Source organism: Hylobates moloch, unplaced genomic scaffold (assembly GCF_009828535.3).
Source record: "Hylobates moloch isolate HMO894 unplaced genomic scaffold, HMol_V3 SCAFFOLD_5, whole genome shotgun sequence".
Classification (NCBI taxonomy): domain Eukaryota; kingdom Metazoa; phylum Chordata; class Mammalia; order Primates; family Hylobatidae; genus Hylobates; species Hylobates moloch.
The window spans coordinates 62,740,908-62,767,669 of NW_026652280.1; the positions used below are offsets into that span (position 1 = coordinate 62,740,908).

Here is a 26,762-nt window from a genome sequence, read left to right on the forward strand (position 1 = left end):
ATTCCTCTGTGTGTCTAGTTCTTTGTACTTCACTTTTACTGATTACATTGGTATTCCTGTGCCACTCAGTCCATTCCACTAGAACATGACAACACTGAGGCCAAGAAATGCTACCCTACTCAGCTTTCTGTAAGTATTAGTTCCTTTTACCTTGTCTTTAATGCCTAATGATGGACAGTAAGTTCTTGCTACATCTTCATTTTATCAAGTATTCTTCTCTTGCCATTTTGATTACAGGGAAAATAGCAACCATGGGAGCCTAGCAAAGCCCCTGCATCCTGTTTGTCTTCTAGGGCCAGGGCAGGGCTAAATTGTGTTTGAAAGAACAGAAAATGAGTTGTTCCAATTTTCTCTTAGAAAAAGTCCAAGAAGCACTTGAAATTCCAGCATTCTCTTCTCTCCGTGGGAAGCACCATTTCATTTCTCATTTCTTCATTAATACTCTCTTTTCCTTGTCCCCAAGAAAACTACCACTCTATTCTCACCAACCAGTATAAATTTGTTTGTTTCTTGATAAGAACAGAGGTCACTCTAAGAGGGCTACTCTAGCTGTTGAATTTTTGCAGTCACAGTTGGAGGAGTGTTAATCATAGTTATCACAAGCAGCCTAACTTATCAACCCTTTTGAGTTATGTGTCCCTGGAAAAATTAGTGCCTCTGTTCCGCACCCAATCCCTGGTTTTTTTTTTTTTTTTTTTTTTGAGACAGGGTATTGCTCTGCTGCCCAGGCTGGAGTGCAGTGGCACAATCACAGCTCACTGCATCCTTGACCCCCAGGGTTCAAGTGATCCTTCTACCTCACCCTCTCAAATAGCTGAGACTACAGGGACTTACCACCATACCTGGCTAATTTTTAAAATTTTTCTATAGATGCAAGTTCTCACTCTGTTCCCCAGCTTGATGTTGCACTCCTGGCCTCAAGTTATCCTCCTACCCTGGCCTACTAAAGTGCTGGGATTACAGGTGTGAGCCACTGCACCCAGACACTTCATGGAACAATGCAGTGTTCTATGAAGTGCAATGTTTAACTGAGTAAGAAACATACAGTAATTGTATAGAAATAGGGCTGTAGTGAGGAGTGAATGGGATAACAAGGTTAAAACTATCAATGTAGCACCTGGCCCATGCTAAGCACTCAGTACAAGAAAAACCCTGGTAACACATATTATCTTCATCATAGTCAGATATTTCAAAAAGACTCCCTGGGAATAATTATGGTCTTTGGAGCCTAAGGCAGAGGCAGGGCTTCTTGCTCCTGGGGCAGCACCAGGAGGTGCTGACTAGAAGGGTTGAAAGGTCAAGGACTGAAGAGTGGCTGAAGAGTGAGTGACCCTTAAGGGAGCATTTGGGTTCCAACCCCCACAGTTCTCCTCGTGCTGTTTTGTTACTTCCTTAAAATCATTTCATTGCTGGCCGAGTGCGGTGGCTCACGCCTGTAATCCTAGCACTTTGCGAGGCAGAGGTTGGCAGATCACCTGAGGTCAGAAGTTCAAGACCAGCCTGGCCAACATGACAAAACCCCGTCTCTACTAAAAAATACAAAAATTAGCCGGGCGTGGTGGCGGGCGCCTGTAATCCCAGCTACTCGGGAGGCTGAGGCAGGAGAATCACTTGAACCCGGGAGGCAGAGTTTGCAGTGAGCCGAGATTGCATTACTGCACTCCAGCCTGGGCGACAGAACAAGGCTCTGTCTCAAACAAACAAACAAACAAAAAAGCATTTCACTGCTATGAGGCATCAGAATAAAACCCTAAAATTTTCTCAAAAGGGAAAGTGTGTGTGTGTGTGTGTGTGTGTATTGGCTTGCTATTTGGTCATGCCGTGGTGACTTATCTCAAGGATTTATAAACACTTATTGTGCAAACACTGTGGATCCTAGTCAGCATTCACTCAGGAATTCAACCTGTCTGTATTTTTAGGTTATCTTGAGTTTTCTTTCTATTATTTTGCATGTAAGAGTGGTTCCCCTTTTTGCAGCTTCTTTTTCTGTCAATGGCAAGCTAAAAACTCACATTTGGAAAATATGACTATTCATTTGCTTAATTATCACATAGACTATTTTTTAAAACTGGAATCAGTCACTAACAAATCCTGCTGGGCTGTTTCCTCTGTCTGGACTCCTCACCCACTGGGATTTTTCCACTGAACTTTATGACACAGAGTAGCCTCCATTTATCCATGGGGGATACATTCCAAGATCCTCAGTGGATGCCTGATGCCCCAAACAGAACCAAACCCTATAAATAAATAAATAAATAAATACACACACACACACACACACACACACACACTCACACACACATATACACCAAGTAACAACAAAGTTATTATGTCCAGCTCTTCCGTAAAATAAACATCAACTTGTCATCCCTTTGTAAAATTGCACATCTAGTTATATTTTTTCAGGTATAGTTAAACAAAAAATACCCATTTTCGCAAGGTATTTGTATGCCATATAGTTATTATCTTTGAATCCAAGCAGGAAGGCTTAGCAAAGTCTCTGTACACAAAGCTGTCGTGTCTTGTATCAGGCTACAATTTTTTTTTAAGTCAAATTTCCCAAAGACAGGTACAGCAGTTGGATATAAATGGCTTCTGAAGATATATCATATCTGTCCAAAAATGAAAATCATTTTTCATGCCTAGCAATTTTGAACTTTCCAAATTGCTCTGTGAAAGTGTTTTATTCTCATACAATGAAAGGCAGAAAAACCAAAACCAGTGACGGGGAAAAAAATAACAACTCCTATACAACTACCATATGCTTTTGATTCAGGTAGTTCAGTGCTCAATATGTTGCTTTTTTGTATTCATTTTTACTTTTCTGACTTTTGAACCAATGCACAAAATGGGAACTGGATTATTCAAAGGTAGAAGAAGAAGAAGAAACGCTGATGATGATGAAGGCTTGCTACACGACGTGGGAAGACAGTGACAGCCACCGAGTCTCTCTCTCTTTTTTTTTTTGAAAAGAAGTCTCGTTCTGTCGCCCAGGCTGGAGTGCAGTGGCGCATTCTCGTCTCACTGCAAGCTCCGCCTTCCGGGTTCACGCCATTCTCCTACCTCAGCCTTTCTAGTAGCTGGGACTACAAGGCGCCTGCCACCACGCCTGGCTAATTTTTTTTTTGTATTTTTAGTAGAGACGGGGTTTCACCGTGTTAGCCAGGATGGTCTCGACCTCCTGACCTCGTGATCCACCCGCCTCGGCCTTCCAAAGTGCTGGGATTACAGGTGTGAGCCACTGTGCCTGGCCGCCACCGAGTCTCTTTAGGCTCCTCTTGCGCTGCAGGCTCCTCTTGACTTCTGACCCCGTCTGCAAATGAGTGGATGCAGATCATCAGGTCGCTGCTTTCCTGTTTGGCATCACTAATCTTGTATGAATAGCATTAACTACAGAAAGCATTCATTGAGATCCATGTTTCCTATTGTACTGCAGCCGACGCTGGGACAACCACCACAGCAGCAGCAAACATTGCCTCGCTGTTACACATTTGTTTATTCAATCGCTTCCTCATTCACTTAACCAGCAATATTGTTGAATGTGCCTGGTACTCTCCTAGGTATTGGAGATAGAGAGGAGCAAGAAGGTGGGGTGCTTTCCCTCAATGAACTTAAAGTCTCCTGGAGGACACAGATCATAACATGCCCATGGCAGGATAGGGTTCTCTTCCTCCTTTGTTCCTTTATTTCCTTCCTCTCCTTACTCTATTGGAAGTAGAAAATTTTTGCATAATAACAAATGGAAGTTATGCCATGAGTGGGATTCATGTTCCCATGGTAGAGATGGGTTTGTTTAGCAGTTTTTTTCTAGCTGAAGAATGACAGCGTCCACCACCCTCCCAGGAATAGGAACCTTTAGGTGAATGAGTCTTCTCACTGGACCAAGGGAACAGTAGCAGGATGGAGCTGGATCATGCATGGATAGGGAGGTTGAGGAGAAGAGAAAAGCTCCAAAAGTTAGAAGGATTCTTAGACTCCCATATCTGGCTGACTTTCTAAAGACTGAAGATGAAAAGAGGGCAAGTCGTGATCTGCACTACTTACAAGATCATGCAAGTTCTGTTCTAGAACGTGAGCATATCTGTGATCCACAAGGAGCACAATTGCCTTGTTTTCTTGTAACAGACTCTACCACAGAACATGATGCAGGGTTACACACCATTTCTCTAAATATTCCATTGAGATGAAAGTTTGTAATCAGATGATTCTTAATCTGATTTTACTTTGATTGCTACACAGTTTAGTGTAGTGTTTGCTTAGAAGCCGACACAGTAAAATAAAAGTAAAATCAGATTAAGAATCATCAGGGTTGCTGGGTGTGGTGGCTCACGGCTGTAATCCCAGCACTTTGGGAGGCCAAGGCGGGAGGATCACTAGAGCGTATGAGTTCAAGACCAGTCTGAACAACATGGGAAGACTCTGTCTCTACAAAAAAATATTAAAAAATTAGCCGGGTGTGGTGGCATAAGCCTGTGGTCCAGCTACTTGGGAGGCTGAGGTTGGGGGAATGCTTGAGCCTGAGAGGTAAAGGCTGCAGTGAGCCATGATCATGTCACTGCACTCCAGCCTGAGTGACAGTGAGACTCTGTCTAAAAATAAATAAATAAAATTTAAAAAGATAAAGAATCATGAGAATGAAGCATTTGAGGCAACAAAAAGCACAGGAATCATACAACTGTGTGGAATGTATACTTTTTTGCTTTCAACTTTATTTATCAAATTTTCAATGCTATTGGTCCTTTCAGAGGTTGCTCCTTAGCTCCTCTATTCTCATAAGAATGGAGGTGGGGATGCTACTACTTCAATATCCACATCTTTTTCCTGTCCCTTATTCTCATTAATGAATTACCTTATTCATCAAATGTCTGCTGAGCACCTATTTATCATAGGCCCTTGACTAGTCATCGGAAACACAGGATGAAAAAAAAAAAAAAATCTCTCTGGCCAGGCACAGTGGCTCACACCCGTAATCCCAGCACTTTGGGAGGCAGAGGCAAGTGGATCACCTGAGGTCAGAAGTTTGAGACCAGCCTGACCAACATGGTGAAATCCTATCTCAACTAAAAATACAAAAATTAGCCAGTCGTGATGATGTGCCCCTGTAATCCCAGCTACTTGGGAGGCTGAGGCAGGAGAACCACTCGAACCCGGGAGGTGGAGGTTGTAGTGAGCCGAGATCGCGTCATTGCACTCTAGCCTGGGAGACAGAGCAAGACTCCGTCTCAAAAAAAAAAAAAAAAAAAAAATCCTTGCCTGCCATCAGATGCTCTCTGTCTAGTTGTAAAGAGGTCGTGAGCATGGTGACCCCACTTTTACAAATGCCACCAGAAGGGAGAGGGCATGGGAGAGAAAAGGCTCAAAGGGGGTGCAGCCAGGCTTTACTGAAGTGAGAGAAGCCTTCCCAGAAGACTTGATGTAGGTAAAAGGCTGTTTAGAAACTTTCTGGATTGTCAAGGGGATGTGCATATTTCAGACAGAGCAATAGTACCTACAGGGGCAGCAATAAATGAAATAGCCAATAGTTTGAGATGGATAGAGTATAGAATGTGGCAGTGGAGAGGGTGCTGATAACAGTCCTCTGGGCTGGGCATGGTGGCTCATGTCTGTAATCCCAGCACTTTGGGAGGCTGAGGCAGGAGGGTTGCTTGAGCTCAGGAGTTCAAGACCAGCCCGGGCAACATAGTGAAACCTTGTCTCTACCAAAAAAATAAAAAATAAAAAAATTAGCTGGATGTGGTAGTGCACACCTGTAGTCCCAGCTACTTGGGAGGCTGAGGTGAGAAGTTCCTTTGAGCCTAGGAGGTCAAGCCTGCAGAGAGCCATGATCACACCACTGAACTCCATCCTGGGTGAGTTCAGTGGTGTGAACATGACCCTGTCTCAAACACCACCACCACCACCACCACCAACAACAACAACAACAACACAAAACCAAACAAATTTTAAAAAAATCTTCTAACTTCTCAGAGAAAATAACAGCCATGAGTATAAGCACCCAAAGTCATGATGCATCCCCAAATGTGATGACACTTGTATCCACATTTATTTCTTATTGTGGCATCTCAGCTCCCCACACCCAACAGAACAGTTGACTCTACAATGTCCTTGGGCATCTATCTCTCCCTTTCATCCCGCTAACACTGCTTGAATTCAAGCCCGATCCCTTTCCACCTGGTAATTACCAAAACCTCCTAACTGCTTCCAGCCTCAGCGCCATGCCCACCTTTCCTGGCCTCTTCAGTATCCTCCCCCAGCCAAGGGAGTGAATGTTCTGAAATGCACATCTGCTTGTTATACCCCTGTCTACACATAGCACACAGTTTAGTGGATTCCCAAGGCCCCAAAGCAAAGTTCAGGCTCCTCAGAGCAGCACTGATGGTTCTCACTGACACCTCTGCCCACCTGCCAGCCCCCACTCTGCCACTTTCACACAAAGAATCCCCCAGCCACTGCAAAAACATCTGCCACTGTATAACTGCACCATAGCCTCACAACACGGAATGGCACTGCGGAGAGTTTCAGCAGCCAGGCCTGGGCATGAGACATATTCCTTTTCAGGTTCCACTGGCTATCCCAAGCTCCAAAGGGGGCCTGGGAAGTGCAGTCTGGCTGTGGCACAAGAGGAAGAGAAAGCTGGTCTTGCTGAGCAGCAGGCTGTCTGCTGTGGGTCCTTTAAACTGGTCTATGTATTTGACATTTGTCCTTTTCTTTTTATTCTGTAAATTTTCTTTGACTACCTTGTTAACAGATTGCTCCTGTTCTTTTTTTTTTTTTTTTGAGACAGGGTCTCACTCTGTTACCCAGGCTGGAGTGCAGTGGCATGATCACGGTTCATTGTGGCCTCGACCTCATGGGGTCAAGGGATCCTCCTGCCTCAGCCACCTGAGTAGCTGGGCCCATAGGCATGCGCCATCATGGCCAGCTAATTAAAAATAATTTATTTTATAGAGACAGGGGGTCTCATTATGTTGCTCAGGCTGGTCTTGAACTCCTCAGCTCAAGCGATCCTCCTGCCTCATCCTCCCAAAGTGCTGGGATTACAGGTGTGAGCCACCAGGCCAGACCCTGTTTATATTCTTATATTGTGACTGCAATATCCTCTCAATGTTCTGTGAAAACTAATTTAGTAATATTAAAGCTGTAGTTTCTAAAAGTTTTCTTATTTAAAAAAAATTCTTTCTGTTTCCATTGGGGTCATTTATTCTGAATGTTCATTTTAGCTCTAGTGTGTCTTGTGCTGTTGGGGTGCCTCAAATCATGATTGCTAATGCTTGCTTATTGTTTACCAGGTACTATTATAAGCATTTACATATGCAATCATTTAATATTTAAAAGACCTCTCTAAGGTAAGGACTATTACTAACCTCAATATAGAGATAAGGAAACTGAGGCACAGGATTTCCCTCACACAGGCAAGGAAACTGATCTGTGCCCAGGTCCACACAGTTAGTAAGTGAAGGAGTTGGATCCAAATCCAGACAGTCTGACCCTAGTCTTCCTTTCAAATGGGTAGTGCACTTTGGATATCTGTTTGTGGTTAAAAGTTTCAAGCACTAAATTAGTCAATGTAGGCAGTTGTCAGAGGCTTTCTCTGTTTTTGTGTAAAGAGGACAAATCACAATAATAATTTCTATATGCTCCATTCTCCTCAACTCTCTGGCATTTCTTTTTCCTTTTCAGTGCAGGTTTCTCATACTTCTTGGAGAAACAGAAAGCACCAGATGACAGCCATCACACACTTTTGTCCCCATTGCAATAGGATGCTTCTAACAATCGTAAAATTATGAAACACTGAATTTCTTAAAAGTTGTCCATTTGTGGATTTATCTGATGGTAACTATTAAATATTTAAAAGTAACTTCAATGAATCTACCTGTGATGATTGTCTGAGTAATCTATTCTCTGAATTCCACCAAAAAACCATTTTATGACCAAAGTCATAACGAACATATTTCTATAGTCCTAAGCTGGCAAGATAAATAGAGATCTGTTCATAATATAAACAATATATTTATTTATTCCTAAACTAATAAGATGATTATCAATCTGTAAGAGACTATGAAAATCAATACTGTATACTTGGTATACTTGGTGAGAATTTCGGAAACATGTTTATTCTTTTATTTGTGTTCTGGAAGATACTTAGCCCACTTTTTTTTTTTTTTTTTTTTGAGATGGAGTCTTGCTCTTGTTGCCCAGGCTGGAGCAGAGTGGCATGATCTGGACTCACTGCAACCTCCACCTCCCAGGTTCAAGCGATACTCCTGCCTCAGCCTCCTGAGTAGCTGGAATTACAGGCGTGTGCCACCACGCCCAGCTAATTTCTGTATTTTTTGTAAAGACAGGGTTTCACCATGTTGGCCAGATGGTCTCAATCTCTTGACCTTGTGATCTGCCCACCTCGACCTACTTAGCCAACTTTTAAGGACAAGTCCAGGCATCCTTATCCTTCACAGCAAATAACAAACATAGTGATTAGTGGGGGTGAAGAGATGTTGGTCAAGGGGTACGAAAGTACAGTCAGATAAAAGGAACGTGTTCTAGTCTTTGACAGAATACTAGGGAAATTATAGTTAACAAAAATTTATTGTACACTTCAAAGTAGCTAGAAGCAAAGAACTGTAAGGTCCCCAACACAAAGAAAAGATAAATGTTTAGGGTGATAATATCTCAATTACTCTGATTTGGTCATTACACATTGTATGCAGGTATCAAAATATCACATATCCCCCCAAAATACATGCAACTGCTGTATACTAATAAAAATAAATAAATACAAACAAAAGACCCAAATAGTAATTAATTATAGTGTAAATATTAGACTAGGGCCATTCTGGACAAGGACCTGTTCAACACCGTATCCTCATTTTCTGGCACCCAGTAGACATTGCAGAAGAATTTTTGATGGGCCCTGCAGAGGTTCTACCCCAACCTCACCAGGTGCAGGTGGATGCCAGGTGCTAGCCTGAGAGAGGCTCTAAGTTCTAAAGAGTGTGTCGGTGGATGGTGTGCTTTGATCTTTTAGTTCCTACGGCCCTGCCTTTGATTAACAGCACAGAACACTGGGCCCAGACTCTTGCTAGAAGATGCCTTTGAACTGTTTGCTGCTCACCTTTCAGTGAACGCTCTTGACAGAAATATTAAAGAAAAAGTGTTTAAAGGACGTGTGGTCAATGCATTCCTGATGGTGACTCTTTCGTGGATTGAAAGCTCTGAAGTCCCACACTGGAAAAACAGAGAGATCTACACAGATAATGGTGTGTATAACTTCAGAGGCCTGTGCTGTCTCTTGAAGTGCATATTGACACCCTAGAGGGTTCTGTCCATGATGAAAAATAAGCTTCAGTTTTTGCCATCTCTAATCAATTGGTAGTGAAGACCAAGAGCACTGTTTTGAAATGGATCGGAGCCCAGTTTGGTCTAAGCAGAAAAGAGTTCTATGATGGATCCACACACCCTAAGTTGGGGTGAGGAAGCTGCTGGGCCACAGGCTATGATTTTGGTATCCTTACTCTGGAAGTTAAGGTAGACTACTAGCAAGCTGTGTATGTTGACCACACACTTTCTAATTTATCCAGAACATTGCTTCCACTGAGTTGGACTTGGTCATTATATCCTCAGCTTGCTTTTAGGGAAAATTTTAAAAAGTTTCCCATGACACCTGCCTTCACTTTTTTGTCAGAATGTCATCGAAAAACACTGGCCATGACATATCAGAAAAAACGTCCTTGTCAGACCTAAGTGTCAGGAAAATCTTTGCTTCACTGAAGAATTTTATTCTTTCAGGACAAAATATGAGTGACATAATATACAGTATTCCTCTTTGCTTCTGCTTTTAGGAATATCGGCTTAATGTCAATAATTGCATAGCATACTATAACAAAAATCATACAATGATACTAATTTTTATTTATATCTCCATCCATCAATCTATCCCACTGTTGAGCTAACAATTCTTATAAGCCACCCCAAATTCTTTGTGGAACAAATAAGATATATAAAGGTAAACAAATAATATTGTATAGATGTTAATATTTTAATTCTCCCATGAAAAACAAAAGTTCTCCTTCCTTTGGCTTCAGAAAATTCATTAATTTTCCAACTTTAAGACTGAAGAGTAATGAACACATGCTATCAGCAGATTTAAGTATCTGACTAACTACGGTTCAAGCCCTCCCTTTCATACTCCTCTCCAGTATGACTGAATAACTTCTTTTCCCTAGAGACAGATACTTAGCCTTAAATTTTATATAGGAGTAAGAACAAAAAAATTTAAAATATAAAAGCAATATAAATCTACAGTGGTCTTCAGAGTTGTTCATTTTTAATATAAATAAATTACTAGTTCAAATAACTTCTCCAAAACAAGTTTCCCAGACCACCAAGGCAGCCGCTGGTGAGCGGCCTTACCTGTTATCATCAGTCTTTTCTCGTCACACTTCCCTATTTAAGTGTGGAATTGTTCCCAGTTCAAAGATACATGGGAGAGAAGTGGCTGGATGGGTAGGATGCACAGAAAACCTTGTGTACATTCTTTGGGAGATGCTTCTGTAGAAGAATCTGAGCCACAACAGATTACCTCTGGGGAGGTTTGTGGCTATCATCATGAAGGAAGGCTTAACCGTTACACAAATCTTTGCAATACTTTTCTTCTGAATTTCTTAGGCCCAGGAAGCTCTATTGCTCAAGTTCATTTTAAAGCACACTGGTTTCAAGACCTGCATAAGTGTTCATTGAATTAAAAAAATTCTTTCTCAAGCTCTAGGTATGCTGACAAGTTTGGTAGACCATAAGTGTGATACTTCCACCTGTGAGGCTCCAGCGGAGTCAGCACCGCAAGAGAGAAGGCAGGGGCCCTGAGCTCAGTTCAGGGTCAATGCCTTACTTCCTATGTGATCTCTGCAAAGTTATTTAGTCAACCTCTCAGTCTCAGTTTTCTCATACATAAAGTAGGGATAAAAGTCATATCCAACTTGTAGATTGACTGTGCAGATTAAATGCATGTCATGTAAAGCACGTGGAGTATACTAAATGCTCAACAAATACCAGTTCCCTCCCTTCACCTTTCAGCCCCTCATCTCCCCAGCAATATTTTCAGATGAATAAGAGGTGAGAATTTTCAGTCTTATTTACACCAAAGATCACGTTTGAGTAGTCAAAATAAGTGACCATATAATCTAAGGAAATAAGTGAGTTATGTGTTCTGAGAACAGGACAGAATAATTAAAAGCAGGCCTGTGCAGAAAACCTGGAAATACGTTGCACATCATCTCTGCATCCTTCCTTCACTCCTCCTTCTCTCTCCCACAGGGTAGTAGAGCAAAGAAAGTAGAACTCAGGGCAGGGCTTGTGTCTGTTTTCTTCACTGGTGTACCCCAAGTATGTAGAATCCTCATACAGATTTGATGCTCAATAAATATTTGATAAACTGAATTAAATACTCAGAAAGCAGAAATGTTTTGGGACTTCATATCCTGTTTTCCCTGGAGTTCAGCATAAATAAAATAATTATTTCTAACAAAAAAGTTAAAGAAAGTCTTTAATTTTCTACCACAGAAAAAGATATTAGATTTTTATTCATTTGCCTCAAGCACATACCCCCAAAAATGCCCCCAAACAAATAAACATCAGTAAACGATTTCTGGAAACCTTACGTAGCAATAGCTTACAAATAAAGCAGAGTGCCGCTGCCGAAACTGCTGTTATCTTGCAAAGGCCCTCCAGGGTGGAGCTCTCTCACCCTCTCCTGGCCCAGCCTTAAACTTCACTATAAGTAAGCAGAATACAGCTGAGATGAGAGGAAATAGTTCATTTGCATAATACAAACAAAGACTCCCAGGTGAATGGTTTGCCAGTTATCAATGTTTGCTTTGCTGATTAGTGAAATCTACCAGTAAGTCTACCTAAAGCCTAATGGGGTATACTTTTTTTTTTTTTCCAGAAAGTTGGTCAATGGAGAAGGCATCAATTGGCAACCTTTGGTTGGACCAGTTAATGATTCAGTTTGCTTTTCAAAAGATACCAGCAGAGAGCATTAATCTTATTACTCTCTTTAAGTATAACCTGGATGCAGAGAATCACTCACATGCCTTAAGTTAGGTTGCAAAGTTTTGAGGGAAAATGTCAGAGATTTTGTTTTGTTTTTGGATGCCTGGCATCTGATAAGCAATGGATATTTTGGCAACCAAAATATCCATTGTTTCTCTGGATACTAACAATGATTATATTAATAGAAACAGCAGCGACTGTGAAGATTGGCTATGACAAGTGATGCTGTGGTTTACTCTGACTTAGGTTTGCTTCCATGGAGGTTTGATTGTGAGATGGAGATCTGTGGGGAGTTCCACTGGGGTGTGCTCTGGGCAAAACCACTGTGATAGCAGTGAAGGAAGAAGGATCGGGTGGGAGGGGCATGCTGGAGACCCGAGCTGGGATGCCCTTCAGAACTGGCCCAAACTGAAGCAGTGGGGATGAGTCTTTGTATTCCCCTCAGTGGCCAGACATTGGATGTGGGCTGCCCAGGGAGGAAGCATGACCTCGTGTGAGGCAGCTCCCTTTGGCCAAAGGCAATTTTCCAGAGGGGATACAGCTGAGAGCCATCAGGTGCCACCAATTCCAGCAGCTGGCAGAACGAGTACCTTGGCTCTGAAGGAGTATCTGGGTCGTCAACTACAGCATCCACTAAAACTGGCAAGTTTAAATAACAAAATATTTAGGAGTGAGTACTTCCCATGTAACCTGCATATAAAGGACATTTAAGAAATATTTGTCAAATGAATAAATGAGTGGTTATTAGGATGGAAGAATGATAAGTAGTGGATTTAAACTCCATCAGAAGGGATTTAAATAAGGCTGAAGACAAATACAGAATTATAATAATAAACCACTCAGAGCAGAAGAACTTCCAGCCTAGATATCTGTATTATGACTTCGTCATTAGATTTAATTATTCAAATTCTGAATTTAAGCTTTACAGCAAAGTAGAGGGGAAAGATAGAAAAGGGATTCCGATTCGGGGGATCAAGGTTCAATAAGTGAGGGTTCCCCACTCACTTGGAAAGGGCTATCATTCTACTACATAAGAATTTGACAGAAAAACTCACGGCTTTAAAAAGGAAATAATTAGTCTGTGTGAAGCAGCTGAAAGAAGTGAAAAAAATCATTGACTGAATTTTTCCAAAATTAATGACCCTTCCTGCTTGGAGCTCTTTCAACTACAGTAATCAACATCTAAAATTCTTGGGAAGGTCATTTCTGAGCACAGTCTATTCTGCTCCACCTAATGATCCAATTCCTCTTCCTCTGAGTGTCTGGGCATGCTCATCTTGCAGCCAGCTATCTAATCACAAAGACATTTTCCCGACATTATGCATTAGAAGATGCCGCTTACTTTATAAAGTTATATAAATTAGAATCTATTTTATCCAGGGGCTTATATGGTTAATTTCAAAGATGCTTTATCTTCTTTTCTCAGTGGTCTTCATACCAAAATAGATTCTAACACTTAACCTATAAACACTTCTGTCGCTTAAGATTTATCTGATTAAAAGCTTATAAATACATATTTTCATATATTTACAAGATATAATTTTTTATGCAAAAGAGTCTTTTCTTAAAATGAAAAGTCCTTTTAGTTTTCATTATGCAAATGTGTATTTTCCAGACTTGCCTTTATAACTCTTCAATATCTTTGGGGAAGAATATTCTGTCCATATAAGGCAAATATAACTTATTGGCACCTCACCAATTTGTTTCTGTACCTTAGGATAGTCAGGTTGTTTGGGGGAATTTTTTGTTCTAATGATTAAAATATTTTGTTCTAATCATTAGAATATATCATTTAACTAGATTATTAAGTAGCAACTTCTTCTGTGTTGCAGGATCAATTTTTAACCAGGGTCCCTGGCTATGCCTGTCCAGGGAATCTAGGAAAGGAGACACATAGGCGCGCGCACGCGCACACACACACATACGCACACACACACACACGCACCCTTCTCTCCCAAAACCTGAAATTTCACCAAGAGCAAATTCTATGACCTATAAAGGGCATATAATTTAATATATTTCAGGGAGACATAATGCATCCATCAATACATGTAAGATTTACATTGGTTTGATCTGGAAGGGTGGGACAACTCACCTTTTATGTAGATTTAAACATATTCTGATTGGCAATTGGCAGGCTTCAGAGAGAATAGACTGTAAATGTTTCTCACTAGACTTAAGGTCTGTGTTGATGTTAATGCTGGAGGGGTATTGTGAGGCATGTCCAACCCCCCACGTCCTGTCATGGCCTGAACCAGTCTTTCAGGTTAAATTTTAGAGTACCTGGCTGAGGAGGAAGTCCATTCAGATGGTTGTGTGGGGCCTTTGAATTTTATTTTTGGTTTATCGTCCCAAGGTTTAGCTATATGAATAATAATTCTATGCTTTTAAAATGTTAATTCATTCATTCTACAGACTTCTTGAGTACCGTTATGTGCCAGGTCCTGAGCTGGGGAGGAGGACCTCATATAAATTAGGACTTGATGTAGTTTGGATATACGTCTCCACTAAATCGCATGTTGAAATATAATCCTTGGTGTTGGAGGTAGAGCCTGTGAAACCGCCTTTGCAAAAATTATAACTGAGGGAATTATGACAGTGAAAGAGACCTGACCTAACCAACTCCATCTTGCTTCTAATCTCTCAGCTGTCCTTGTTTATTCCTGGATGTAGGCTAAACTAACCTTGGGAAGGAATTTAGTTCATAGTTTAACTTTGAAACAAAGATGATAATAAACCCCCTTCTTACCTGGGGACCAGTCTGCCTTTATAGGACTAACAAATTAGTTACAAGATTAGAAATTACAGTTAGGAGCCACACAGTCTCTGGTTGCAAGAGTCTGAACCTCCCCAAATTGCTCCTGGGAATAAAATTACTGTTGTAAAACCTAAGATCAGTGCTTGAGATATTTTGCGACCCTGCGTTCTGTTCTGATGGACCAGCTGACGCCACCCAGACTTGTAATCTGGCTCAACCAGCTCTGCAATCCCACCCATGAATAGTAGACAGCAAGAAAAACTCACTTCGATGCCTTATGATTTTATCTCCAACCCAAGCAATCAGCACTCCCCACTTCCTGAGCCCCTACTTGCCAAATTATCCTTAAAAACTCCGATCCCCAAGTTTTGGGGGAGACTGATTTGAGTAATAATAAAACTCCAGTCTCCTGTACAGGCGGCTCTGCGTGAATTTCTCTTTCTTTATTGCAATTCCCCTGTCTTGATAAACCAGCTCTGTCTAGGCAGCGGGCAAGGAGAATCCATTGAGCAGTTACACCTGGTGGGAGGTACTTGGGTCACCAGGGCAAATCCTTCATAGCCTGGGGCTGTCCTCACCACAGTGAGTGATTTCTTGTGAGAGCTGGTTGGTTAAAAGTGTGTGGTATCTCCCGTTGTCTCTCTTTCTCTCTTGCTCCTGCTTTTGCCGTGTGACATGTCTGCTCTTGCTTCACCTTCTGCCACAAGTAAAAACTCCCTGAGGTCTCCCCAGAAGCCAAGCAGATGCTGGTGCCGTGCTTGTACAGCCTCCAGAACCTCAACAGAATTAAACTCCTCTTCTTTGTAAAGTTGCCCAGTCTCAGGTATTTCTTTTCTTTTCTTTTTCTTTCTTTTTTTCTTTTTTTGAGACCGAGTCTTGCTCTGTCGCCCAGTCTGGAGTGCAATGGCGCGATCTTGGCTCACTACAACCTCTGCCTCCCGGATTCAAGCAATTCTCCTGCCTCAGCCTCCTGAGTAGCTAGGATTACAGGTATGGGCCACCACGCCAGGCTAATTTTTGTATTTTTAGTAGAGATAGGGATTCCCTGTGTTGGCCAGGCTGGTCTCAAACTCCTGACCTAAGGTGATCTGCCTGTCTCAGCCTCCCAAAGTGGCGGGATTACAGGCTTGAGCCACTGTGCCCAGCCTCTCAGGTATTTCTTTATAGCAACACAAGAACAGACTAACACAGAACTCTTATGAATGAGTTCTGTCCTCAACTGCAGTAACTGTAAGGAGGTGTTATTACATTTTCTGTCCCCAAGTGAGAAAGAGTTAATTCTTTAAAACTACTGTAAGTTCACATTGTATGAGACTCAAGCTGAGCTTTCATGAAGGCTCTCAAATAGGGTTGGTGTTTTTATAGTATTGTTCACATGTTCTTAATTTTGTTTTTTCCTCAACTTATAAATATTCAGAAAAATTTTTTAAATATGAACTTTAGATAAGAAAATTTAAGATGATTGTGAACTGCATGACATTTTATCATCATCAATCCACAGAATGCTTCTATTTTGTTTCATTTACTTTGGTTTTACTTTGTTCTCTATTATCTTCTGTCTCTAATCTCACAGCCCCCTCCAACCAGTCAGCTTTTATAATATATATATGAAATATATAATATTTATAATATATGTTCATCCATTCTACCTTTTACACACACACACACACACACACACACACACACACACAGAAGATGTGAAAAATTTTAGCATTCATTGTGCTTAATTTACATAGATGATAGTGTGGCATAAGTATCTTTCTAACTTTTCTTATTCAACACTGTTTTTAAAGATATACTCATGATGCTACATATAAGTCTAAGTGATTGATTTTTACATTCCATCATATGCCATGCTATTCATACATTGGTAAGTCTACTAACAGTAATAGCTCTACCATGAACATGAACACACCTTATCCTTGAGCACCTGAGTGATTTGTGGAGGGTATATTTAGCAGTAGAAGTGTTGGATTGTTGGGTGTATCTATACTAAATGTCAGCAAACTCAGTGAGATTATTTTCCCAAATAGCTCTATTAGATTATATTCTCACCAGCAAGGTATCAGGGATTCCATTTCTATATATCTTCACCAGCATTTGATGTTATGCAACTTTTTAGTTTTTGTCAATCTGATGATTATAGACTGACACTTTATCAATGATTTAATTAGTATCTTCCTAATTTTGAAAGTGTTTGGGTATCTTTTAATATTTATTACCCATTTAGGTTTCTCTTTCTGTGAATTGCCTATTCAGAGACATTGCTTATTTTTTTCTTTAAGTTTTCTTTCTTTTTCTCCTTTCTTTTCTTTTTAAAAATGTATTATATGGAGAGTCTTTTTTAAAGGCTTTTAACACTAGGAAAACTTTGGGCTTTCCTAAAAGCTATACAACTGTCATGGGTAAACTTTTTTGCATTGACTTTGACTTTCAAGAAACTTACAGCCATATTTGACATGTAATCACAGCTGTGTTTTCCCTTTCAGCAAGTGTATTCGCATTCTTGTACTTTCTTGGAACCTAATTTTTGCATTCAATGTTATTATTAACTTTATTTTTATGTCTCTTGTCATAACCTAACTGAAAAGATGTTTTGAAGGAGTCAGGCATAAGTGAATCAATAAGCTTATTTTTTTCAAAATGTTCCAGTTTAGTTTAAATTGGTCTTCTTGCTAGAACAAAATGTGTTCCCACTCACCTTAAAGTGACAATAGGCTTCTGAATTCCATGGCTGTAGGTGTCATCTAGTTCAACAACATGCTTTTCAAATAGGAGATGGAAGACCACAGAAGTCACCTGAAGCTATTTAGGAGACACAGGCTGTAGCAAAACTGGAATGGCCTAGCATTGAATCTGGTTTTTCTTTTCATTTATTAACGTAATTAAAAAAATTTTTGGTTTCTATTTTGCTTAGTAGAAAAGGTTTACATATGGATCACATGTCTGTGTGGGTATCTCTGTGTTAAAGTGTCTGTTTTTTGTAAAGCTTATGTATTTTTCTTCCCCTCTATCATTGGCATTTATCTTGATGTAATTGACTTGAGGTTTCTGGTCTTGGTAAATTTCCTATTATTTCTAAAGCTTTGAAAAATTATTAAATCTAATTTAGAAGTGTAAAATTCCAACTCAAACTTTGGAAGTCAAATTAAAACTCCTCTCTTTGGTAATCTCTGAGATAGTATATACAAATATCATCCTACTTATTAATTGTTCAGCTCTTTTCTTAAATCATACATGAATGACTTGTCAAAGATAAAGTATTGGCATCAGAAAGATTCTCAATATCAGGACTTGAAGGTCATGTTGCACTTCAGTCTGGAGCTTCTGAGAATGGACCCCTGATCTCCCATCCTTGTAGAATCCACACTTTCCTGGTGAGGCCTAAATAGGAAGTGAACACCATGTTCAGCTGGGAAGAACCCCATGTTCCTGATCTGGATCAAGGGAGTGCTATCCCCACAATGGTGATACTAACGCTTTTTCACGGAAACTGGCTTCCGAGTTCAACAAGACAGGCAAAGGGAACATGGCAAATTCCCCTCTTAACACTTATGCTCGGAGTGACATGTCTGTTCATGCTCACAAGCTGGTGTTAAAGCAACTCACATGGTCATATCTGTCTAGAAGGGGTCAGGGGAGTGCAATTCTTTTATGTACCCAGAAAGCAGGGAGAAATATTTGGTAAAGACTACTAACGACAACCACCGTCTGCAACCCTCACTTTTTCTGACTATGATGACAATGACACCCTGTGCCTTTACATAGTATAGCTGTGCCTAATCAAAGGGCACACTGGCCAGATTTAGAGATGAGAGTGTCTTCTAAGGAGCATGGACTTTACCTGGGAAGGTGATGGGCTTGCTGGGGAGCTGTGGTGTTTGAGAGCCAGATGGTTGACTCATGAAACAGTAATCCAGGAGTGAAACAGAAACCAAGTTCTTAGGCAGGCAGTGCTACCAAGTCATCAATATGAAGGGACCAGGCAGAGAGCAGGAGACTCGGATACTGGGGAACTCAGACAAAACAAGAACCCACCTACTTGCCCTCTGTCCTCCTGCCTCCTACAAGTACTTCTTGTGAACTTATAAAGTGGCAAGCACTATTTTAGGTTCTAGGGATTTAGCAGTGAAAAGACAAGTGGAGGAAGTAAAACAAAAAGAGTGTCTGAGGCCTTGAGTGTGCACAGGGGGAGAGACCCTGTCCAAGCTCATGTGTGTGCACTCTACGCTCAGTATTTCATACCCATGGCTCACTTGAAACATGCAAGAACTCAAAGAGGTGAGTACTGCTATTACAGGTTGAGTATCCCAAATCCAAAAATCTGAAATCCAAAATACTCCAATGAGCATTTTTTTTTGAGTGTCACATCAGTACACAAAAATTTTCAGATTTTGGATTTTCAGAATTGGGATGCTGATCTGGTAAGTGGAATGCAAATACTCCAAAATCCAAAAAAATCTGAAATCTGAAGCACTTATAGTCCCAAGCATCTCAGATAAGGGACACTCAACCTGTATAACCATTTTTCCAATGAGGCAACATTTCTTCAGAGTGGTAAAGCCACTGGCCCATGGTCATGCAATTGATCCAAGTCCTGGTTTTCTGACTCTAAAGGCCCTTTTCATTTTATTTTTGGACAATAACATTGTCATTTTTAACAGAACAAACACATTATAAATTTCCAGAGTTTAGATCTCTGCCTTCTAAGGTTACTGTTTTCCATCTGAGTTCTATTTTCTGCTGATAATTACCAAGTTTTGAAAATAATTCAAGCCATATATATACAATTTATAAATATCAAATATACATATATATAAAATTGTTTTACATGACTGCTAAGGGATTCTTCAAACTGACATTTTTAAAAGCCAAGTGAATATATTGAAGGTATTTTTAAAAAACAGTTACTTTGATCTGAAACAATCTCTTGTTATGATAAAAGCAGTCTCATCTCTAAAATAGCCAAATATAGGCAGCCATAAGATAATTAAATCAGAATCTGTTTTCTCTTTGCAGGAAGTGAGTCTCAGTGTCAAGACAGTCCCCACTCTTTTCAGGCTTGTAGTATTAACAGCATCACATCACAAAATGTTGTTAGGTTCTTGTGGCAGCAATAATGCTTTCATTTATAAAAGGTGACTACGGTTCTTAAGTTGGTTCCTCTTGACCTCTGTCATCTACACACACAAACATGCACAGTCACTAGTTAGGTTAAGTTGAATTTAGTTTAAGAAGTGCTAGAAAAAGGCTTCTGAACTGTTGAAACCATGCTAGGGGTCAGTTGTTGGATTTTTCACTAAAAGGGTCATACAGATGTCTAGGTTTTTCAGTGTGAGATATCCATATTCTAAAATATCATTCTGAGCAGGAAGCAAGAAGGTTTTACAAAGCCTACATTAAAAGTATAATGAAGCCAAATTCTTCTGCTCCAGTTTAGAAGGGGTTTTGCACTTTTCAGGGTGGAATACTTAAAATTCACAGACCGAACAGGTACACAGGCCATAGGTACTTAGGGGTTGGATGTTACCAAAGGGTTAAAAAGAGAAGAGTCGAGAGAATAGGAATTTTCTTTCTATAGCACTATCTATCAGATGGAGCTCTGACTATAAGCAATCATTTCTGGTTCTCCAGATTGGAAAAATCATCAGGAGATCACATCATAATCTGTTAAGTAGAAAACTATCCTTTAGTGGTGCCAAATTTTCTATTTCTGATTCTTTGGTCACACAGGGACTTCCTGGGCTATGAAATAGTCTATTCAGTGAAACTAGTTATCATAAAAGACATGCAAAAACCTTTTCACAGTCTTTGTCCTGGAATATCTCACAAAATTAATTGTAAATTGGCATGCGACTTTCTGATTTAGCCTGAGAGTATTATTCCTTTCCAAGGCACTAGCTGCTGTTACTAAGATAGGAATTGTACAGGTGGTGGCTCAGCCCCAACTGAGGCTCGGCCTGAATAACCTCACTATGTAGAAGTCGAGAGCACGAGAAGAGACAGGCTCCTTGCATCCTGGATTACCCTGACTCTACTGCAGCCACACTGCTGTTCTTAAGTTTTATGTCAGGTGAATATTAACAACAGCAGTAGGATAAGTTACTAGATAGTCAGCATACTTTTTAGGAAGAAGCACAGAAATTTTGGAGGTTTTTGATATATCCTAACATATGATTTGTGTGATGTCTCTGAGGCTCACTTCCCTATTTAAAAATAGAAATAATGTGGTCTGGCGTGGTGGCTCATGCCTATAATCCCAGCACTTTGGGGAGGCTGAGGTGGGAGGATCACTGGAGGCCAGGAGTTTGAGACTAGCCTGGCCAACATGGCAAAACCCCATCTCTACTAAAAATACAAAAATTAGCTGGGCGTGGTGGTGCATGCTTCTAATCCCAGCTACTTGAGAGGCTGAGGCAGGAGGATCATTTGAATCCGGGAGGAGGCGGTTGCAGTGAGCCAAGATTGTGCTAATGTACTCCAGCCTGGGTGACAGGGCGAGACTCCGTCTCAAAAAAAAAAAAAGAATAATGATACGCTCTAGTGAAATTAAATGAGATGGCACACTTACCTAGTGAGCTTAGAATCTGGGGCATGGTAAGGATGCAAAAAATGTTAGTTCCCTCATACTCCTTCCCTTCTCTGTAGGAAGAAGTGATTTCGATCATTTATGTTAATACAGATTCCCTTGTTATATAAAATTGTAATTTATTTGAGATCAACTTAGAACTTTGTTGTTGCAAAAACAGAGAGATAGCAAAATGTAACAGATAAAACACCTCAGATTAGGGTGACTCAGATAATTTGCTTTCCAGCTCAGCAGTGTTAGGGAGAGCTTGAGTAATGAGTGACCTTGAATTTGATTTACTTCACTTAAGCTGCTCCTTAAAACCATTCTTTGTGGTGCCTTCAAGATGGTTTTGCTTAAGTAGCATGTCTTCCTCAAATGGCCCTTGATAACCAATCAGTTGCAGTGTCACCTACCTCAATAGAAAAGAAAAAACATTTCAATCTGGAGAAAGAGAATGTGTGGTTCTTTGCTAGAAACGGCTGTAAAGTGCTACCAAGTAGAAAAATCTAGAAACAAACCCAAGGTTGTCGAGAAGATTCTAAAACTTAGCTCTTCCTTTCCTAGATGAGGGGCTGATATTGCAAAAACAATCTGAGGCCTTGTGGATTTTAATCAACATAGGTTACCCAAAATATGTAAATATACAGGGAAGTGTCTCTCTGTATTTATATAGCTATTCATTACTTTTATTTGTGACTCTATGCAAAGCATATTTATATAAAAAAATACAAAAACACATAGTAGACCATAAAAGTAACATGTGGAAAGCAGCATTATCTTGCTCTGCTCTGAGGGGGTGTCAGTCTCCCAACTTGCTTGTGCAGTCAGGTGGCAGCAAAACCGTTATTATCTGATCTCAGTTTTAAAAAAGCAGGCACAGGGCACATCACGCCAAATGTTGAAATGATCAAACTAAATAGAAACTTGCTTAATATGAACAGTGCTACTCACCCTGACTTGATTATACAATGTATACATGTGTTGAAACACCATACCTTATTCCATAAATATGTACAAATATGTCAACACAAAATAAAATAAAACTTAAAAGAAAAAGTGAAATCTGTTATCCTCACATCTTTTTACCTTTATCACATCTAGTCACACCCCACCGATCAGTTTCAGGAAATGAGGCATCAGTGTAATTACATTTTCCAGACTACTGAAGTTTAACATTTAAGCACTGAACCTTTTATTGTAAGCATTTGTGATGGGATGTCTTCTTAAATGCATCACATTATTTCCCTGCTTTGTGAATTAAATGGGCTAAATGCCATCTAACTCTTTGTTTTTTTCCAAGCAAGTAGCACTTTTACTTAATTTTTTTTTAAGTATACAATACTTTATTTTTATTTTTTTTTATTTTTTTGAGATGGAGTCTCGCTCTGTCGCCCAGGCTGGAGTGCAGTAGCGCAATCTCGGCTCACTGCAAGTTCCGCCTCCCGGGTTCACGCCATTCTCCTGCCTCAGCCTCTCCGAGTAGCTGGGACTACAGGCGCCCGCCACCATGCCCAGCTAATTTTTTTTTGTATTTTTAGTAGAGACGGGGTTTCACCGTGGTCTCGATCTCCTGACCTCGTGATCCGCCCGCCTCGGCCTCCCAAAGTGCTGGGATTACAAGCGTGAGCCACCGCGCCCGGCCAAGTATACAATACTTTAACAATAGTTCCCATGTTGGACAATAGGGCTCTTGAAGTTATTCCTCCCAATCAACAAAAATTTTATATTTTTTGATCATCATTTCTCTAAACCTCGCCTTCTCCATAGTCACCACTCTTTTACTCTCTGCTTCTAAGAGTCTGACTTTTTTTAGATTACACATGTGAGATCATGTAGTATTTGTCTTTCTGTGCCTGGCTTATTTCACTTAGCATAATGTCCTGTGGGTTCATCCATGTTGCAAATGACAAGATTTTCTTATTCTTAAGGCTGAGTAGTATTCCCTATGTATATATACCATATTTTCTTTATTCATTTATCCACTGATGGATGCTTAGGCTGATTCCAGATCTTGGCTATTATGAATAGTGCTGCAACAATCATGAAAGTGCAGATATGGCTTTGATACACTGATTTCATTTCCTTTGAATATATACCAAGTAGTGGGACTGCTGGTATTTCTATTTTTAATTTTTTGAGGACCTTCCATATTGCTTTCCATAACGGCTGTACTAATTTACCTTCCCACCAAGGGTTCCCTTTCCTCCACATCCATCTAACGGCCTCTTAATGACTCCATTTTTATTAAACAAATAGTTGAGTGGGCAAGAAACTCCAAAATGATTCCATTTCTCAGGCCCATCCTTGTATTTTATACCTGAATGCTAGAGATGCTAAGTGACTTGCTAATGCCCACACAGGTGGATATACCAGGAGCTCACCCTCATGCCTACGTTTCCTAATTCCTAATTTCAGTGGTCTTCCTAGTAGACATAATTCCCAATAATATTGAATTCTTGGTCCTTGTTGTTCTCACCAGGCAGGTTCTTCCCCTAAATTCAAGTGTGCCTACTGTCTCTCCTACTTCAGGATTTTCCTCATTTGTCACCTTCTCAGTAAGGCCCTCCACGATGACCCTATTTAAATTGGCAACCTCCTTCCACTCATGGCATTCCTTTCAGTTTTGATTTATTCTTTTCTCTACAGCATTGATCACCTTCTCACATTTTATTTATTGCCTTTCTCCTCCCACTAGAATGTAAACTCCATTAAGAAATTATTATTTTTTGAGACGGAGTCTCGCTCTGTCACCCAGGCTGGAGTGCAGTGGCGCGATCTCGGCTCACTGCAATGTCCACCTCCTGGGTTCCAGCGATTCTCCTGCCTCAGCCTCCCAAGTAGCTGGTATCACAGGCATGTGCCACCACTCCCGGTTAATTTTTGTATTTTTAGTAGAGATGGGGTTTCACCATGTTGGTCAGGCTGGTCTCAAATTCTGGACCTCGTGATCCACCCGCCTCAGCCAAGAAAATATTTTTGTCTGTCTTGTTCATGACTGTATTCCTAGGGCTAGAATACTGCCTGGCAAATAATAGGTGCTCAATAAATACTTGTTAAGAAAATCATATATGGCAGATGCACCTGACAGCAGAAACTTAACTGAAGCACACTCTGAGAATGACCTTATGGGCTAAGAAGAATGTGTGTTCAGAGTTCCAAGCTAAGGAATCCAGGAATGGCCAATCCAGAGATTCATTCTTTTCCGGCGAGGAACATCTGAACCTCCAGCCCATCCCATGGAATCGAGGCCATACAGGGGATTGAGGCCTTTTGTTTTGGATTGAATGAAGGTTGCCAAGTGGAGGTAGCTAGTTGGAAGGTTGTAAATGAAATTGCTATGTAAACTGTATGCTTTTGGCTGGGTGCAGTGGCTCATGCCTGTAATCCCAGCACTTTGGAAGGCTGAGGCGGGCAGACTGCTTGAGCCCAGGAGTTCGAGACCAGCCTGGGCAACATGGTGAAACCCATTGTCTACCAAAAATACAAAAAATTACCTGGGTTTGGTGGCATGTGCCTGTAGTCCCAGCTACTCAGGAGGCTGAGGTGGGAGGATTGCTTGAGCCCGGGGAGGCGGAGGTTGCAATGAGCTGTGATTGCACCACTGCACTCCAGCCTGGGTGACAGAGTAAGACACAGTCTCAAAACAAAAACAAAAACAAAAAACTACTGCAAGCTTTTCACAAACGGTAGCTGTCCTCCTATCCAGCCCATCGCCACTGGACCACTCTATGTCAATCCCCTCATTAAACCCTATATCTCGTTCACTGGCTCTGGGTCTCTTCTTTGGCCTCTCAAACATGGTGCCATTCCTATTGAAGTCAACAGGGGTCCAGCATGACAAATCATTGGTCTGAATGATTAAAACTTGACAGAGTTTGATTTCTGAATAAGTCAGTTCAATAACAAAGAGATGTATAAGTTATTTATTTTTTTTTCTGCTGGTAGAGAAGGTATACGAAATTATGTGTTGAGCAAAGTCTGGTTTGAAAAAAAAAGGAAGGTGGAGTTTTAGCTGGTTAATCAGTATCCAAAGTTGGCTTCCTATTAGATGATACAATAAAATATATATTATATTTACAAACATATTTCTACCAAACTGCTGAAAGCATTGGTGACTATACCATCAACTAAATTTTTAACTAAAATAATGGCCCACTTACGAAAATCCTCTGTAAGTGCACCCGGGAAGGGTACCATCAATATTTCATTTTGTTCACCCAAAAGCGGTCTCACTGGTTGAATAGGGAGCTGTTACAGCCCCTTTAGAGGTGGTTGATGGGAAATAAACAACAGTGTTTGTCAAGGAACCATTTGTTAAAACCACAGGGGTGGCTGGGTAGTTTAAAGAGTAATCTTCAGTAAGGTGCATGAAAGAGCTTTACAATAGTCAGTTTCAAAGGAGGATGAGTCTTTGAGGGATCTGTCTGATGATAATGAAAATATAATGAAGGTTAAAGTGTTCTTTGCAGTTTTTACCATAGGAGATGATTGGAAGGAAACTAACTCCTTCAAGCAAGGAAATGAGTCATAAATTACTGACAAGAAAATAGTGCTTCAATTAAAATGATGATGATAAAGACCACAGAGCAACTTTGAAAAATCATATGAAACAATATTAAATTCTTTACATATATGAAACCATGTGTGGTGGCTAGGTCATATGAACATATGCACACAGATAAACTTAAAGGTGACATTATGAGTAACAAGCAAAATTATCCCTCTTCTCTAGTTTCCCAGTTTTGATACTTCACATTATAAGGAATAAAATAATAATACAAACATATTGATCATGGGGCATTGGTGATATTAACAGTAGTTTACCTAAGGTAACTAAGGAAAACTTGATTCAAATGGAAGGTGATTACTGACATTTTCATAGTGACATTTGAAGATAATTTCCAAAACTGTGCTTTCTGAATTTGCCAGATAATAGCTGCATCACCCACAGACCCAAGGGATGTGAGGTAAAACAAGCTTTGATGTCTTTTGGAGATTCATGATGCAACTACTAATTAAAGGGTCTGAAAATTTCTGTAGTCTACCTATTGATATTGTGAGAAAACCAGTGTTTTACAGTGCACCATTAGCAAACAGTGCATTAAGCACACAGATAGCTTGGTTTTTCCCCAATAAAGTTTTGAACATAAAAAAAAATAAGAAAACAAGACATAAAAAAGCTGAGTCCAGGTTTCTTTGTCCTTGAAAATTTTCTGAGGAAGACCGGCCTTATATCTAATTGTTGGGGTCAGGAGGTAAAGAGGAAACCTCTCTCCAAAGAGAGAAACAGCTAAATCAAAGCCTGTCCCTAGACAGTTTCTACAGCAGGGCCAGCTAAAATCCAGGGGTGGATGATCATGTCACATCGTTTAGAAACAAGTCACT

General features: G+C 40.4%; 1 protein-coding gene across 7 annotated transcripts in view; it reads right to left on the bottom strand.

Moving 5' to 3' along the window:
* Positions 1–26,762, bottom strand: part of DLGAP1 (DLG associated protein 1) — a 993,959-nt gene that overhangs the window by 530,409 nt on the left and 436,788 nt on the right. The window lies entirely within an intron of this gene.